Source organism: Chrysemys picta, chromosome 6 (genome assembly GCF_011386835.1).
Source record: "Chrysemys picta bellii isolate R12L10 chromosome 6, ASM1138683v2, whole genome shotgun sequence".
NCBI classification, from domain to species: Eukaryota; Metazoa; Chordata; order Testudines; family Emydidae; genus Chrysemys; species Chrysemys picta.
Window position 1 is genome coordinate 24,265,932 of NC_088796.1, and position 6,150 is coordinate 24,272,081.

Genomic DNA, 6,150 nt, shown 5'->3' on the forward strand with positions numbered 1-6,150 from the left:
CATCTTTGCTCTTTTTGTGCATTCAGCTAGAGGTTGTTTGTACTAGGGGAGATAATGCTATAGTACATGTTTCAGTTATATTAAACAATATAATATTATGGTTGTATAGCTGTCAAATATGTAAGTAGTTAAGCTTCTACTAGCTGATTAATAAGGTTAAAGCTGTTTCTCAAACGGACATCCCCTTAGAAAAATGAATTGAAGAAAAGAAGGTAAGTGAATTAGTCAAGACATATTTATTTTCACATATCGAAATGGAGCCATTCAATGCCTACTGTATGCAATCAGTAGAACTACTGTGACCCAATGTAACAAATTAATAGCATCCCAGATTCCTCAAAACTAGAGCGCTCCCATCGCCTCATCACAGTGTGCGTGCACGCACGCACACGGAGCCTGGTGGTCTGTATCCAACTACATCTGTCCTTTTCAACACGGGCCACTCCCTCAGTGAATTTCACTTTCAAGATCCACTCTTGAGTCACTGATAACACTGAAGATGTAATTGAAGAAGACTAGTTCTAAAGTGTGGTTCTACCCTGAAGAATGAATATGTAGAAATGTCACCTACTGAGGTTGCATTTGGCCAACAAGCTGCAGGTTGGCCTCCCAGGGACTACTAGTGCACTTCGAAAATAGGGAAACCTTTGAGAAATCCTATAAAATATTCCAGAATTGGATTTCATCCGAAATGAGAGTTGGCTAATTACATGTTGCGACATATTTCTCTTTGATTACAGCTCGCTCATCATACTTGTGAGTGCAAGCTGATTTGCTATGTGGTAGTCACAAGAAATAAAACTAAATAGTTTGTCCTTCATCCTTCAGTGCCTTCCACTTTTGTAGTCTGCTTGGATAATTCATATTCCCTTTGGAAATAAGTAACATGATGCTGCTGTAATCTTACAAATGTGTAGCAATTAATCTTTATTTCTAAGCAAATGATTGTATTGGGGCTGATTGTCATCTTCTGTATCTAGTATTTATTTAGCAATCTACATTAGTATTTGAGTTTTAGACTACCTCAGTTGCTCAACCAGTGGTACCTTAAAGTGCAGTTCTGCTCCATAGTGGCTAAAAATGGCACCAGTTTACTCAACAGATTAAAAATCTGTATCTGTTCACTTCAGTGGATGAAAACAAGTTTTTACTCCCATTAACCCTGTGATATAACAAGAACGGATGAGGGACCTGGATTTTATTCTTGCTAATGCATCAACAGAATTAATAATTCTGTCTTCCATTACGCTTCAACAACCCCACATTGGGGGCAGGGAGTTACACAAGTGCAACTGAGGGTGGCATTTGTCCTGCAGATTTCTTACTGTTGGAAGGGGTGCACAAGCCAACCCAGAAGAACCCAGCTTAACTTTCAGATCCCAAGGTGAGTTTGTAAAGTGGGTAGTGTGAAAACCACCTTTTTCTTGTTAACTGAGGGAGTAGAACCACATTTTTACCATGCTATGTGTTTGCTCATCCCAGCACAGGACTTTGAGACCTTCACAGGGATAAATTGACTATTTATTTGTAATCAGTTTAATATTCCCTTTAGCTCTGTATTCCATAATAATAAATTGCAGCAGAGATGGATTCAAAGTAGGGTTGTCAAGCAATTAAAAAGATTAATTGCACAATTAATTGCGCTGTTTAACAATAATAGAATACCATTTATTTAAATATTTTTTGATGTTTTCTACATTTGCAAATATATTGATTTCAATTACAACACACAATACAAAGTGTACAGTGCTCATTTTATATTTATTTTTATTGCAAATATTTACACTGTAAAAACAAAAGAAATAGTATTTTTCAATTCATCTAATACAAGTACTGTAGTGCAATCTCTTTATAATTAAAGTTGAACTTATAAATGTAGAATTATTGTGGGGGAAGCGATCAAAAATAAAAACAATGTAAAACTTTAGAGCCTACAAGTCCACTCAGTCCTACTTCTTGTTCAGCCAGTCATTGAGACAAACAAGTTTGTTTACATTTGCAGGAGATAAAGCTGCCTGCTTCTTGTTTACCATGTCACCAGGTGTTTGCATGGCACTGTTATAGCCAGCATTACATGATATTTACGTGCCAGATGTGCTAAAGATTCATATCTCCTTTCATGCTTCAACCACTATTCCAGAGGACATGTTTCAATGCTAATAAGGGGTTCTGCTTGATAATGATCCAAAGCAGTGTGGATCAAAGCATGTTCATTTTCATCATCTGAGTCAGATGCTACCAGCAAAAGGTTGATTTCCTTTTTTTGGTCGTTTGGGTTCTGTAGTTTCCACATCGGAGTGTTGTTCTTTTAAGACTTCTGAAAGCATAAACCCCACCTCGTCCCTCTGATTTTGGAAGGCACTTCAAATTCGTAAACCTTGGGTTGAGTGCTGTAGCTATCTTTAAAAATCTCACATTGGTACCTTGTTTGTGTTTTGTGAAATCTGCAGTGAAAGTGTTCTTAAACCGAATGACATGTGCTGGGTCAACAACAGCGACTGCTATAACATGAAATATATGTCAGAATATGGGTAAAATAAAGCAGGAGACATACAATTCTGCCCCAACGAGTTCAGTCACAAATTTAGTTAATGCACTATATTTTAACGAGCGCCATCAGCATGGAAGCACGTCCTCGGGCATGGTGACCGAAGCATGAAGGAGCACACAAATGTTTACCATATCTGGCACATAAATACCTTGCAATGCCAGCTACAAAAGTGCCATGTGAACATGTGTTCTCACTTTCAGGTGACATTGTAAATAAGAAGCAGGCAGCATTATCTCCTGTAAATGTAAACAAACTTGTTTGTCTTTAGCTGAACAAGTACAACTGAGTGGACTTGTAGGCTCTAAAGATTTACATTGTTTTGTTTTTGAGTGCAGTTACATAACAAAAAAAAATCTGCATTTGTAAATTGCACTTTCACGATAAAGAGATTGCACTACAGTCCTTGCATAAGGTGAACTGAAAAATACTATTATTTTTACAGTGCAAATATTTGTAATAAAAAATAATATAAAGTGAGCATTGTACACTGTGTTGTAAGTGAAATCAATATATTTGAAAATTTAGAAGAACATCCAAAAATGTAGTAAATTTCAATTGGTATTCTATTGTTTAACGGTGTGATTAAAACCTGCGATTAATAGCGATTTAAAAAAATTATTGCAATTAATTTTTTTTGTTAATCGCGTGAGTTAACTGTGATTCATCGACGGCCCTAATTAAAAGCGTCCATTAAGTAGTTTCTACTTGCCTAAGGAAGAATGCTGCAGCTCCAGAAATCATGCTCCAAACAGGCATCACTAGCTCTTGCTGCTAGTAGGGAAACAACACATATTGTTTGAAAGCTAAATATCTAGTGAGCTTTAATATATATATATATATATATATAATGAACTATGGCAACTTCTTTCCTGAGAGCATGGTACTCTTTGTCTTGAATGATTGTATCCCGCCCCTGGGAGAGTGTGGATCTTGTTCCATCTACTGCCTGGTCTACCTAAGAGGTTTATGCCTCTGTACTGCTTCTAGCTCATGGACTTGGTTCTTTAGCTCAAGGTATCTCTGGCTTTTAGTTCTGAAGGTGCCAACTTCAGACCAGGCTGTTGGCTCCAGCTGGGTCAATTATATCATGTCCCAGCTGATCACTCCTGTGGCATTTTAGAGCGACACATCTGTCATTGCTTTCAAAGGTTTTGCTGTCCTGACATGCTCTTTATTTAATTAGCTCATTACAGGTACATCCACAATTAGGTTGTTTTGTACCTGTATCCACACACACACACACATTTGTATTCTGCATCCCTAACCCATTAGCTTTTCCTTACATCATTCAGTGTTGCTGCCTATGTGCTGCTGTTGGGACATGTGGCATTGATTCTAATCACACTAACACCAGTGGCTCCAGTGAACTGGGATGAGAATATCTGAAGGATGTAAGAACATAAGATCAATGGTCCATCTAGCCCAATATCCTGTCTGTCACGGTGGCCAGTTCCAGAAGTTTCAGAGGGACTGGACAGAACAGAATAATTTTGAGTGATCCATCCCTATCATCCAGTCATGGCTTCTGGCAGTTTGAGACCTAGGGATGCTTGATGCATGGGGTTGTGTCCCTGACCATCTTGGCTTATAACCATTGATGAACGTATCCTCCATGAACTTAATTCTTTTTTGAACGTCGTTATACTTTTGGTCTTCACAACATCCCCTGCCAACGAATTCCACAGGTTGACTGTGCTGTGTGAACAAGTACTTCCTTATGTTTGTTTTAAACCTGCTTCATATTAATTTAAATCAGATGACCTCCAGTTCCTATGTTATGTTAAGGGGTAAATAAAACTTCCCTGTTCACTTTCTCCACACCATTCATGATTTTATAGACCTCTGTTACATCTTCCACTTAGTCATCTCTTTTCTAAAATGAACAGTCCCATTCTTTTTTAATCTCTCCTTGTATGGAAGCTGTTCTAATCATTTTTGCTGCCCTCTGCACCTCTTCAAATTCTAATATCTTTTTTGAGGAAGGGTGATCAGAACTGTGTGCAATATTCAAGGTGTGGATGTACTATGGATTAATATAGTGGCGTGATATTTACTGTCTTATTATCTATCCCTTTCGAAACGGTTAACTTTGTTTAGCTTTTTTTGACTGCTGCTGCACATTGAGTAGATGTTTTCAGAGAGCTATCCACAATGATTCCGACATCTTTCTTGAATGGTAAAGGCTAATTTAGACCCCATCATTTTATATGTATAGTTGGGATTATGTTTTCCAATGTGCATTACTTTGTACTTCTGACCATTGAATTTCATCTGCCATTTTGTCACCAAATCATCCAGTTTAGTGAGATCCCTTTGTAACTCTTCACAGTCAGCTTTGGACTTAACTGTCATGAGTAATTTTGTATCATCTGCAAATTTTGCCACTTCAGTGTTCACCCCCTTTTCCAGAGCATTTATGAAAATATTCAACAGCACCTGTCCCAGTACAGATCCTTTCTTCACTGTGAAAACTGATGATTTATTCCTACACTGTTTCCTATCTTTCAACCAGTTACTGATCCATGACAGGACATTCCCTCTTATCTCCTGAGTACTTAGTTTACTTAGCAGCCTTTAATGAGGAACCTTGTAAAAGCCTTTCTGAAAGTCCAAGCACACTATGTCAACTGGATCACCGTTGCCCACATGCTTGTTGACTCCCTCAAAGAATTCTAGTAGATTGGTGATGCATGATTTCCTTTCACTAAAGCTGTGTTTACTCTTCCCCCAACATATTGTGTTTGTCTTTGTGTCTGATAATGTTATCCTTTACTATAGTGTCAACCAATTTGCCTGGTATTGAAGTTAGGCTTACTGGCCTGTAATTGCCAGGATTGCCTCTGGAATTTTTTTTAAAAATAGCTGTTATATTAGCTACCCTCTAGTCATCTGGTACGGAGGCTGATTTAAGTGATAGGTTACACCCCACAGTTAGTAGTGCTGCAATTTCATATTTGAGTTCCTTCAGAACTCTTGGGTGACTACCACCTGTTCCTGATCCCTTATTACTGTTTAATTTATCAATTTGTTCCAAAACCTCTTCTACTGACACCTCAATCTGGGACAGTTCCTCAGATTTGCCACCTGAAAAGAATGGCTTAGGTATGGGAATCTCCTTCACGTCCTCTGCAGTGAAGACTACTGCAAAGAATTCTTTTAGCTTGTCTGCAACAACCTTGTCTTCCTTGAGTGCTTCTTTAGCACCTCAATCTTCCAGTGGCCCCACTTGATTGTTTGTATCTTTTGTGGTTGCTGTTCAAATTCTTTTTTTTCGCCTGCTCAATTATACTTTTACATGTCGCTTGCCAGAGTTTATGCTCCTTACTATTTTTCTCACTAGGATTTTACTTCCAATTTTTAAAGGATGCCTTTTTGCCTCTATCTGCCTCTTTCACTGTGCTGTTTAGCTATGGTGGCATTCCTTCCTGAGATGACATATACCCAGTCAATATGAAGATATTTGAAATCCCCCAATATTACTGCATTTTCTGCCTTTTGTAGCCTCTCTCACCTCCTTGAGCATTTCATGATCACAATCACCATCTTAGTCTGGTGGTCAGTTATATATTCCTACTGCTATACTCTTAATGTTCAAGCAT